This window comes from Erythrolamprus reginae, chromosome 3, assembly GCF_031021105.1.
Source record: "Erythrolamprus reginae isolate rEryReg1 chromosome 3, rEryReg1.hap1, whole genome shotgun sequence".
Lineage (NCBI taxonomy): Eukaryota > Metazoa > Chordata > Lepidosauria > Squamata > Dipsadidae > Erythrolamprus > Erythrolamprus reginae.
Window position 1 is genome coordinate 240,933,808 of NC_091952.1, and position 12,483 is coordinate 240,946,290.

The 12,483-nt window shown below is 45.2% G+C and overlaps 1 protein-coding gene across 1 annotated transcript in view; it reads right to left on the reverse strand.

The window, feature by feature from the left end:
• Nucleotides 1–4,545, reverse strand: part of HAS2 (hyaluronan synthase 2) — a 53,285-nt gene extending 48,740 nt beyond the window's left edge. Inside the window, exon 1 of the mRNA XM_070749254.1 lies at nucleotides 4,464–4,545. The gene's annotated coding sequence lies outside the window, so the exon portion shown is untranslated. The remainder of the gene's footprint in view (nucleotides 1–4,463) is intronic.
• Between the last annotated feature and the right edge of the window lie 7,938 nt (nucleotides 4,546–12,483).

Consider the following 12,483-nt stretch of genomic DNA (forward strand, 5'->3'; position numbering starts at 1 on the left):
TGCCTCAACCAACATAGAGGCAGCACATGGACATCCGTTTCAATAACCACTGATACGCTTGGTGTACATGAATCTGTCTAATCCTGCTTTGAAGCTATCCAGGCTGACAGCTGTCACGACCTCTTCTGGAAGTGAATTCCATAAACCAATGACCATCTGGGTGAAGAAATATTTCCCTTGATTTGCCCTCACTTTCTTACCTATGAGCTTTAGGGAGTGTCATACAAGAAAAGAATGTTTCTCTATCCACCTTTTCTATCCCATGCATGATTTTATACACTTCGATCAAGTCCCCCCTTAAACGCCGTCTTTCAAGGCAGAAGAGATCAAAGCGTTGCAACCTGGTTTCACAAGGGAGGTGCTCCATTTCCTTGATCATTCTTGTTGCCCTTTTTTGCACCTTTTCCAGTTCCATTATATCCTTCTTGAGGTGCGATGACCAGAACTGTACACAGTACTCCATGTGTGGTCTCACAATTGATTTGTACAGAGGCAATACCACCCTTACTGACTTATTTTCAATTCCCTTCCTAATCATGTCAAGCATTGAATTTGCCTTTTTTACTACTACCTCTCCTGTACAGTCTATCTGCCCATTTCTACAAGTCTATAGAGATGCTCAGTTATTCAGGTCCTGCTTGTTCTGCAAAGGTTCCTTTTTATTTTATTTTATTTTTTAACCCAAGAGAGGGGTAGGCAAAGTTGGCTCTTTGATGACATGTGGACTTCAACTCCCAGAATTCCTTGAGCTAGCATGATTGGCTCAGGAGATTCCGGGAGCTGAAGTCCAAAAGTCATAGAAGAGCCAACTTTGCTTACCCCTGACCCAAGAGGCAACTGGATTTTCTGGGTTTTTCTTTTGAAGACATTTCCCCCTCTCCTCCAAGGAGCTTCTTCAGATCTCGGCAGGATAGCAGGGAATAGAAGGATAGGAATAGAGCAGTGGTTCTCAACCTTTCTAATGCCATGACCCCTTAATACAGTTCCTCATGTTGTGGTGACCGCCAACCATAAGTCTAGCACCAATTCTCCCAAAAGAGCTTTAAGATGATTGGCAGGAAGGTTGGAGGGACAGCCCCACTCTAAATGCCTGATTGGTCAGTATTGTAAAAAAAAAAAAGTTCCAAGGTGCCAGAATAGAAGCTTTAGTTCCTAACACCAGGGGAAATTTGTCTTTTCCCAGAGTCCCCTGTGAAATGGGTCATTCAACCCCCCCAAAGGGGTCCTGACCCCCAAGTTGAAAACCACTGGAATAGAGGAATATAAATCTTCCCAGTTCCCACTATCCCATCAGAGCTGAAGAAGCTTCGTGGAGGACAAGTGGAATGACTTCAAAAGAAAAACAAAATTACGAAGCCTCTTTTGGGTGCCTCTTTTTTTTTTCTTTCTTTCTTTCTCTCTTTCTTTCTTTTTCTATTAGTTTTTTCTTTCTATATTTCTTCTATTTCTACTAGTTTTTTCTCATCATTCCTATCATCCTTTTCCTCCCACTTAGGACTGCATGACTGTAACTTGTTGCTTGTATCCTAAGATTTTTATTAATATTGATTGTTTCTCCATTGCTTATTTGACCCCTATGACAATCATTAAGTGTTGTACCACATGATTCTTGACAAATGTATCTTTTTCTTTTATATACACTGAGAGCATATGCACCAAGACCATTTCCTTGTGTATCCAATCACACTTGGCCAATCAAGAATTCTATTTCTATTCTATTCCTATTCTCTTTCTATTCTATTCTATTCCTATTCTCTTCTCTTCTCTTCTTTCTTTCCTTTCTTTTCTTTCTTTCATTCTTTCCTTCTTTCTTCCGTTTTTCTTTCCTTTTCTCCTTTATTTATTTTCCTCCTTTCCTCCTCCCTTCCTCCCTTCGTTCTTTCTAAAAATCTTTATTAGTTCCCCCCCCGCATGCCCGTTTCCATCCCTCCCCTCCCCTATTCTCTTCCTATTCTATTCTCTTCCTATTCTCTTCTCCTTTTCTATTCTTTCTTTCTTTCCTTCATTCTTCCTTCCTTCCTTCCTTCCTTTCCTTTCATTCTTTCTTTATTTTCCTCCTTTCCTCCTCCCTTCCTCCCTTCGTTATTTCTAAAAAATCTGTATTAGTCCCCCCCCCCCCCGCATGCCCGTTTCTATCCCTCCCCTCCCCATTGTGCCTTAAGAAGACCTCACCAGTTCCTTTCTGAGCATCTGGGATTCGGGCGCTCCAACCCCGCCCAGTTCCCATCCCCTATTCCCCCCTACCCACCCACCCATCTACACGCCCACCCATTGGAACGAGGGGGAAAGACGAAGAGGTGGGCGGGGTAGAAACCACGCTCCATGTTTTTACCAGCGACTAAATAGCGGCAGTGTGAATCTCCGGGCTGAGAAGGGAGGGAAGCCAAGAAACGAACCGCCTTCCGGGATATTTGCCTCCTCCTTGGAAACAGATCAAGGTTTTTCCCCCTCCCTCCCTCCCGCCCCCCAAGCCTGCGAATGCGAATCTATACCCAACGCAAGAAGAAGAAGAAGCACAGCTGCTCCGCTCCACGATTGCGCGCGGGACGCTCGCCTTGAAGAGCGCGTTTTGCGCGCTAGCCAAAATTGGGGTGGAGAAAAATCGGAAGAGTTTCTTAGTTTCTACCCCTCTAGTAGTGGTGTGTTAGGACGGGAGGGTTCAGAAACGAAGAAGTTTCTTGGGTGAGAAGTTTCTCTGCTGCATTGAAACGCTTTATCGATGCGAAAAGTTGATCTCAGAAGAAATAAAGAAGTCACCATTTCTGGAGCGCGTTTTTTTGGGGTCGCCGGGCATGGATCGTAACTCATCTCCCCACTCCATTTTTGAGAAAGATTCTTTAGAACAGGGGTTTCAAAACCTTGCCCACTTTAAGCCTGGCGGACTTCAACTTCCCAGAATTAAAAGCCGTGGTGGCGCAGTGGTTAGAGCGCAGCACTGCAGGCTACTTCAGCTAACTGCTAGCTTGTAGCTCAACAATTCCAATCTCACCACCGGCTCAAAGTTGACTCAGCCTTCCATCCTTCCGAGGTGGGTAAAATGAGGACCCAGATTGTTGGGGGCAATATGCTGTTTCTGTAACCCGCTTTGAGAAGGCTGCAAAAGCACTGTGGAGCAGTATATAAGTCTAAATGCGATTGCTATTGCTAATTCCCCAGTCAGCAAACAAAGCAAATTTTGAAGTCATCCAAGGCTTAAAGTTGCCAAGGTTGGAGACCGCCTAAATTCAGGAGAAGCGGTGCGCATTTTCACCGTCAGGTGCCTTTAGTTAAGGGCAGGGCAGCGAGACCAGATCCTGGGAGCTTTTCTGACCTCTTTCCGGATTCAAATCCTTCTCAAATCCCTGCCCTAAATGAGCGGACCGGCGTCCGGTTAAATCTCGCGCATCAGCGCAAAACGAAAGACGTTGCGCGTCTCCATCCCCCCCCTCCTTAAACGGGGAGCTTGCAAACTACCCTTCCGCACCCCAAAAAATAATAAGCGAGGGGGGGGAACCTCTTCCAAACCGCTTCTTCTAGAGCCGGAGTGGCGCGGTGGTTAGAGCGCAGCACTGCATGCTACTTCAGCTCACTGCTAGCTTGTAGCTCAACAGTTCAAATCTCACCACCGGCTCAAGGTTGACTCAGCCTTCCATCCTTCCGAGGTGGGTAAAACGAGAACCCGGATTGTTGGGGCAATAGGCTGATTCTGTGAACCGCTTAGAGAGAGCTGTAAAAGCACTACGCAGCGGTATATAAGTCTAAATTCTATCGCTTTTGCTATTTTCTCGCAAGAGATCCGCCAACCCGGGGGGGGGGGGAGCCACCCACGCAGGATCACCGAAGCTCAAGGGGAGAGGGTTTTTTTGAAACGGACTAGGCGCCGCGCTCCTCGGGGCAGGGATCCGCTGGTCCTCAAACAAGCGCTCCCTTGTGTTTCGACGGCGCTGAAATTTCCGCCACCATCGAGAAGATCTCGCTAGGAAAATCGGGGGTTGGGAAGGAAGGGAGCCTACCTTCCACCTCCCCCCGTTCTCCCCAGATCTTGGAACTTTTTTTCTTGGAAAACCTCAGAAATTAACAAAACCTCAGAAGTAAAATGGTAATCGGGGATCCCCTTGATGCCTTTTTCTGGATCTTATGGCCCAGCCAAGATCTCCAAGAGACCTTGCATTTTTTGCACTTTCGTGTAAGAACAGTGCAGAGAGAGTGAGAGAGGGGGGGAAGGAGGGGGGGAGAGAGGGAGGGGGAGAGGGTGGGGAAGAGGAAGGGAGAGAGAGAGCAGAGAGGGAGGGAGGGAGAGAAAGACAGAGAGGGAGGAATGGAGAGAGAGACCGAGAGGGAGGGAGGGGGAAGGAGGGAGGGAGAGAGACAGAGAGAGGGAGGGAGGGAGGGGGAAGGAGGTAGAGAGAGAGAGAGAGAGACACGCACCGCGCACACACGGGCACATACAGACTCCACGAAGTAATCGAACCAATTGTACTTACTCTCCCGGCACAGTTCTGGCGAGGCTGGCCGCAGCTCGCCTCCCCACCATGGAAAAAGCCCAGCGGGTGCCTTCTCTGCCGGCTCGAGGGTCCCAAGTTCCCCACCCTACCGCTCCTCCTCGCCGAGAAAGGGTCTTTCCGCCCCGAGGTTTAAGCGGCCGACCGGTTTCTCTTGGCGCCCAAATCCTCCGAGCGCCCGGAGCGAAAGTTGGCGGAAAGTTGCAGCATCTGGAGAACTTCGCGGCGCTTCTTTTGCGCGCGGCGGACTTGAATGGAGCGTCTATTTGCGGGGGTTTCCAACCAGCCGCCGCGAATATTTTCCTGGCAGTTCTGCTTCTTTGCCCTTGCTGCTCTTCCACCGTCGCCTCCTCTTCCTCCTGCTTTCTCTCCCCTCGCTGCCTTCTCTCTTCCCGAGACGGCCGGTTCTGCGCCTCCTCCGACGTTAAGGGGGTCTTTTTAAAACAAGTGGTGAGGCTTGGAGGTTGTTTTAATAGGGTGGAGAGAGGGAGGGGATGGGAGGGAGGAGGGAACTCCTGCAAAAGGGGGGGGAGTGAGTGAGAGAGAGAGAGAGAGAGAAAGAAGAAGAGGAAGAGAGGAAGGAGGAGAGAGAGAGAGGGAAAGGGGAAGGTGGGTGGGAACTGCCCAGCAGCAGCGCGTAAGGCTCCAGGAGCCGGGAACGAATGAATTCAATTAAGAGTTAATGACTAACATTCGTCCCAAAATGCGAGACACGCATGTTGATCGCCACCTGGTTTCCTATTCGTGTGTAGAGGGGAAAGGTAAGGCTGGTCCTTTCCCAGTCCCTCGTCCCCTGCACTGGTTCGATCCCCCTCCTTCCCTTCCTCCCCACCCTTCGTATTGCAAAAGGATTTCTGCTCCGCAGTTGGGTTAGGAAAATCCAGGTTGCCGGTTGCTTCCCGTCCGCTTTTAAAGCCGCGGGGATTGCTTGGGGATCGGCGCTTAATTCATCGGAGTGGCTCCGTGCCTGCTTCCTTGATCCGGCCCAGCTTTGCGAGATCAGAAGGGAGGAGGAGGAGGAAGAGGAGGGGGGAGGCCGTGGGGATGGGACGGAAAGAAAGTCCAGGCTTGCAAAGACCACCCGACGTTGGAGAAGAGGGGTTTGGGGTTTTATTTTTTTTATTTTTAAAAGTGGGAAGAAAAACACAAATCGGGAATATTTCAGGAGGCAATTCCCGATCCCCCCCTTTTTTTTTTGCATTTTCTGTAAGAATCGTGCAGAGAGAGAGAGGGAGGGGGAGAGAGAGAGGGAGGGGGAGAGAGAGAGAGAGACAGAGAGAGGGAGGAAGAGAGGGGAGGGAGGGAACGGGGAGGAGGGAGGGGAAGGACAGAGAGAGGGAGAGAGGGGGAGGGAGGGCGGGATGGATAGATAGATAGATAGATAGATAGATAGATAGATAGATAGATGAGATAGATAGATAGGTAGGTAGGTAGGTAGGTAGGTAGGTAGATAGATAGATGATAGATAGATAGATAGATAGATAGATAGATAGATAGATAGATAGATAGATAGATAGATAGATAGATAGATAGATAGATGATAGACAGACAGACAGACAGACAGACAGATGGAGGGAATGAGGGAATGAGAGAAGGTGGGAGAGAGAGAGACAGAGATCCTTTTCCCAGCATCTCTGATGTGGTTAAGGGCTCACATCCTGATGTGGGTCTTTCTCCTCCGGTGGCAGTTCTTCCTGCTTCGCTTAATTACAGAACAACCAAATTGGAAGGGACCTTGGAGGTCTTCTAGACCAGCCTCTGCTGAAACAGGAGATTTTTATACCAGTCTTGGGACAATTGGCTGTCAAATCTTTTCTTTTAAAAAAAACCTCCAGTGAAGAAAGCAAGCCATTCCACTGGTTGTTATCATTTGAATGGGTAACTCTCTTGTTAGACGAGTGTCTTCCAATCAACATCTGGAAGGATTAGCATCAAAGGAGCCCAACCACATCTGGGATCATCATAACTTCCTCTTACTTTTATTAGATGACAGTAAGGTACTAGAGGATGGTAAGGTTGGCTCAGTCTTCCATCCTTCCGAGATGGACAAAATGAGGGCCAGATTGTTGGGGTCAAGATTCTGTCTCTGTAAAACGCTTAGAGAGGGCTTGCAAAGCAATGTAAAGTGCTATATAAGTGTTATTCATATTGCTAACCACACATTCTAAGCCTGGCTAGATAATAGAAATAGACAACAGTCATTGCTAGCAGGTTTACTGTCTAACACAGTGTTTCCCAACCGTGACAACTTGAAGATATCTGGACTTCAACTCCCAGAATCCCCCAGCCAGCATTCGCTGGCTGGGGGATTCTGGGAGTTGAAGTCCAGATATCTTCAAGTTGCCAAGGTTGGGAAACACTGGTCTAACAGACACCACATAAGAGGGAAAAGGAGCCTGGAGGGAAGGGGAAAGCAAGCATTGGAGCGTAATGGATGGAACCAAGCCACTGAGCCACTCTATCCAGTAACCATAATGTCCTTTCTGTAAAAGGAGTCTTAATCATGTCAACCATGCATGAAGCAGAAAATTAAAGGGTTGTGGGGGGAAAGAACCAAGTTTCCTTTACGGACAGTTGGATGGAAATAGGTCTTTCCACTGTCAAGATCTGAAAGGTCAACGAGGGAGTAGACATTCTCCATTACCCACCGTAGAGGCAGTCTAATCAGGGAGTTAAAAGTTGGAACAAATGCATAGGGAGGGACCTCACGATTGTATGAGATGTCAGCCCCAGAAAGAGAGAAGTTCTCTTTCACTAGAGGTCTTCAAAGAAAGGCTGGAGGTCAGAAGCACGTCAGAGACGCTCCAGTGGAGGGGGGTCTCCAACCTTGACAACTTTACGACTTGTGGGCTTCAAGCTGCTTGGCTGAGGAATTCTTGAAGTTGAAGCCCACAAGTCGTAAAAAAGTTGCCAAAGTTGGAGACCCCAAAGTTGAAAGGGTTCTTCAAGGTCATCTAGTCCAACTCTGGTGCAGAATTCACTAGAGCAGGAGTAGGCAAAGTTGGCTCTTCTATGACACGTGGACTTCAACTCCCAGAATTCCTGAGCTAGCATGATTGGCTCAGGAGTTCTGGGCATTGAAGTCCACAAGTCATAGAAGAGCCAACTTTGCTTACCCCTTGCTGTAGTGAATTCTGCGCCAGAGTTGGACTAGATGACCTTGAAGAACCCTTTCAACTTTCAGTTTCTCATGGTTTTTAAGATGCACAGTAACTTCTGATTCTGAAAAGTGGCACTTCCCTCAGAGGATGTTGCTTTTTTCCCCTTTGTTCTCCAAGACTGGACAGCCTCCGTTTGTAGAATAGGATTCCAATAAAGCTCAATGCTTATTTCAAGGGCCCATTCTGTGTTTCCAGCCAACAATATCTGATTTTTACCGGGTAATCTAAATGTGTGTTGATTACTTTGAGACTTCACTTTTTTTCAGTGAAGTGAAGCTGATGGAAAGGGTTAGTCCTCATGTTTTGGTATAGTATATGACTATACACCCACCACTTTACATTTTATCAACAAGACAATGTGCTGAGTTGACAAAGATGGCCCTGGAATTGCAAGAGAAAGAAGAATCACGATTTTACAAAGCCTGGGAGAAATGGTTCGTAAGAACATAAGAAGAGCCATGCTGAATCAGGCCAAAGCCCATGGAGTCCAGCACTCTGTGTCACACAGTGGCCTACCAATTGTACATGGTTCATGGCTAGACAAAAAAAAAAAGAATCCCAACACTTGACTGAACTACAAAAGAACTCACCATCTAAACTTCCATTCTACAACTCCATCGAAAATTAAGATCTAACAGTAGGGTAGACATTTCAATTTAGGATGTTGGAACCATACACAAATGACTCAATAGATAACAACAAGGGGATAAAACATCAGTTTTAGAAATCGAACTTCTTCCTATATAAACCAAGGACCATAAAAATACCAGAAATTAAAAGAAATGCAACAAGTCTATAAAGGCTGTGAGACATGATAGCCAACAAAGAGGTTGACTTGTGTCTGTTGTATATATATATATATAGCTTCCATCTCTTTTTCTTTCTTCTTTTCTTTCTCTTTTCTTCTTCCTTTCCTCCTCTCTTCTTTAACTCTTCTTTACCTTTTTTCTTTTTATTTTATTAATGTGCTGTACTGCTCTCTCTTTTTCATTTAATTAAGACATTAACTACTTTTACGATAGAGGTTTAATGCCAAAATCAAATATTTGTATGTTTTTTTATATTCCCCATGCTCAAATTTCACTTTTGTGATTTGTATATGTAGACACGTATACTGTATATTGCGGTGTTGTTCTTTCTTCAATATTTTTTTTAAAAGAAAAGGAATAGTCCTTGTTGCCTTTTTCTCAACCACTTTGGGGAAAAAATTGGGCTGAGATGCTTGTCGGCGAATCGCAGAGCTGAGTTTGAATTCACCTCCTGTGAATTCTTATCATCATTTTTGATTTTTTGTTTGTTGAGATTGCTTTAGTTAAAACAACTTGTATTATCATCCTCAGTTACAGCCAGGTAAGAAAATTGGATCCCATCTCATTGATTGATTGCCCTTTGGCCTAATTTTGGGAAATTTATCTGGAGTTTGCTCTGGATAGCCAAATTTTAAGATGAATCACCACCAGGTGGCACTGTTGAAAAACACAATAAACTAGTAATAAGTCCATATTTTGTCACTGGCCTGGCTTATTTTTCTTAATATACGCGGATGGTAAGTCCAACTGAAAAGCATGTATCAATTTGTGTCCATTGAGATGGATCCAAATCAAGTTGGTGGCCAAAGCACCTGAACATCTGGTTCACTTCTAAACCTATGTGAATCTTTTTCTCTGATATTCCCTTGTAAGATTGTTTAGGGAGGATTCAAAACACATTACAGTGGTGCCTCTACTTACGAACTTAATTCGTTCTGTGACCAGGTTCTTAAGTAGAAAAGTTTATAAGAAGAAGCAATTTTTCCCATAGGAATCAATGTAAAAGCAAATAATGCGTGCGATTGGGGAGGGTGGAGGCCCTGTTTCCTCCCAGGAGATTCCTAGAGAGGCCCCACGGAGGCTTCTCTCCACCTTTTCTGGCCCTGTTTCCTCCGAGGAAATTCCTAGAGAGGCCCCATGGAGGCTTCTCCCTGCCTTTTCCAGTTACAGTTTTGGAGGCTCGGGTTTCTAAGTGGAAAATGGTTCTTGAGAAGAGGCAAAAAAATCTTGAACACCCGGTTTTTATCTAGAAAAGTTCATAAGTAGAGGCGTTTGTAGGTAGAGGTACCCCTGTATTGCTTTCTTAGACATTTCCTGGTTCTTCAAGCAGTTACTTCAAATGAGAGAGTGAACGGAATCAGAACTGAAACATTTTATTCCTTCCCTCTTTAAAAAAAACAAAATCTGCAAGGTCAAACTTACGAAAGCACGCTGGAACTTAGATCTGACACAACCCAGATTTCCCTAGCCAAAAAACTCTATCTGCATTGAAACTTCACTTCCCAGAATTCTCAGAGTGCAGGGTTGTTCTAAGAAAGCTGGGAGTTGTAGTCCTAAAGTAGAGGTCTTTAAACTTGGCTACTTTAAGATTTGTGGACTTCAACTCAGCCAGGCTGGCTTGGGAATTCTGGGAGTTGAAGTTCACAAGGCTTAGAGTTGACAAGTTTGGGGACCCTTGTCCTAAAGCATCTGAAGTAATGTAAAAAGACTAAAGGTGGTGAGATTGCAACCAGCAGTTCACAGAGTAAATCAGTGTTTCTCAATTATTTTCTGTTCCGCCTCTCCTAGGAAGAAGTAAACATTCCCCTTGTCGTGGTTTGAAAGGTGATTAAAGTCCGTTAAGACATTAACCCCGCAGAGGCGATAGATGAAAAGCCTTTAGTCATTTGTTCAAAATAAGATTTATTTTATTATAAAAGTAGAAAATAAAACATGTCTCGAGGGACAACATAACAAATACGTCTTACATGATGGTGGATAGAAAAGAGAATGGAGTTTTAGGATGAAGAAGAAGGAAGTGATGTTAGATTTGGCAGGATATTACATCATAATAGGAGGATCTTAGTAAGGCACACACACAGTTAACTCCTTAATTACTAAATGTTTCTGGGGCTGGCAATATTCAGCGTGACACCCCTTCCCCCCAACTCTCCACCAGGACGATTGTTTGCAATACTCAGCACGTTTTTGCTGAACAAACTCAAGTGGCTTATCAATGTGATCAGAGTGTAATGTGTTTAAGTGATGCCTTAATTTATTTGGCTTCATGCTGTCCGCTGCCAATATTTTTAGACAAAGTAAACATACCGGTCTTTCTTCGTCTCCCAGCGTAGTCACATTGCAGCCAAGCGCTGCATACGTTTCATCACATTTCCTCCTCTTAGGAGACTTACGTTTGTCACATTATCTCCGTGTCTCTCCTCCTTTCTTTTCATCCCTGTTAAATATTTTTCCATGGTGTCTCTTAAGGGTTTGTTATCTGCACTTCATATCACTTAGTCTGTGCTGTGTGCTATTGTTTGGTGCAAAAAAAACCCTACTCCAATATGGCAAAAAAAGCAAGTTCCCCGGGGTCACACGCCCCCCCTGGCATTGCTCCGTGCCCCCCGCAGGGCCTGCCCCACTATTTGAGAAACACTGGGGTAAATAAACTGAGCTGTTATTTAAACCCTGGGCACATATTTCCCAGGTTCAAAACTTAAGAACAGAAAATCAAATTTGTGATTTGGAGTTTTAATGGGAAAAGGAGAATATTGATGGCTTCAACTCTGCAATGTGTTCTGCCGGGCTCTATGGTAAGAGTCTCCCGAAAATTCAAGGGTACAAATTCAGACACACACACTTGAAAGTTCAAAAATAATGTTCTTTATCACAAAAATTCAAAAGAAACAAAGCACCCTTTTTGTATTGCAAAGAGCACTCGTCCCCAAAACAACCTTGTAGGCTGTACAATCCCCTTAATCAGTCCTTAAGTACTGAGCTAGCAGCTGTGAAGGAATGTCACAGCCCTCCTTCTTCCACGAAGTGAAACACACACACTTTGCTCTGCTTTGATTTCAAAGTCGTGAAAAATCAACAAACAAAGTCCCGAAACAGCAAGGCACGGTCCTGAAGAACAACAATCAGATAATCTTCCACAACGGCCAAGCCAGCATGCTGCTATTTATATCAGCACTCTAATTACTGGAGCCCCACCCAAACACTGGTTCTAACACTTCCTCATCTGAATCGACCTAAGATCATGGAGATTGGCTTCCTGGGCTGTGTGCCAAGCCCCCCTCTTCCAAGTCACCCCCACCTTCTGCACTACCTGACTCTGTCGGCAATAAAACAGGCCTATGACATGTTGATGTTTCCCCTGCATCCACCTCCACATTCCTTGGGGCAGGAACTGGGCCAGAGCCAACCACAACACAATGGTAGGCTTGTAGATAGATCTTCTGTTGGTGTGTAAGTTAATATAGGACCAGACCATCGCATCACCAAACAGCTTATCACCTTTAAAGCCCTAAATGGCTCAAGGCCAGAGTATTTACGGGACTGCCTCCTCCCTCATATCTTACTGTGGCCAGTAAGGGCTCACAGAGTTGGCCTTCTACAGGTCCCATCTGCCAAGCAATGTCAGTTGGTGAGACCTTGGGGAAGAGCCTTCTCTGTGGTGGCTCCGACACTTTGGAACCAAATGCCTCCAGAGATCCACCCTAACGGTCTTCCGGAAAGCCGTTAAGACCTGGCTTTTCCAGCAGGCCTGGAATTAGGCTGATTGCAAGTATGCATGTTTTTAATGTTATTACTGTTATTACTGACTTTTATCATTAAATTTTAACTGTTTTTATTGTTGTTGTATTTATTCCTGTTGTTAGCCGCTCAGAGTCCATTTAGAGTGAGCAGTATATAAATACAATAAATAAATAATAAATAAATAAATATAGGTCTTACCAGCCATCTGCGGACACATCGTGGATGGTACACAAGATGTTAGATGTCAAAGTCCTCTTCGAACATGATGGACGAACATCATCAAGTTTTGTC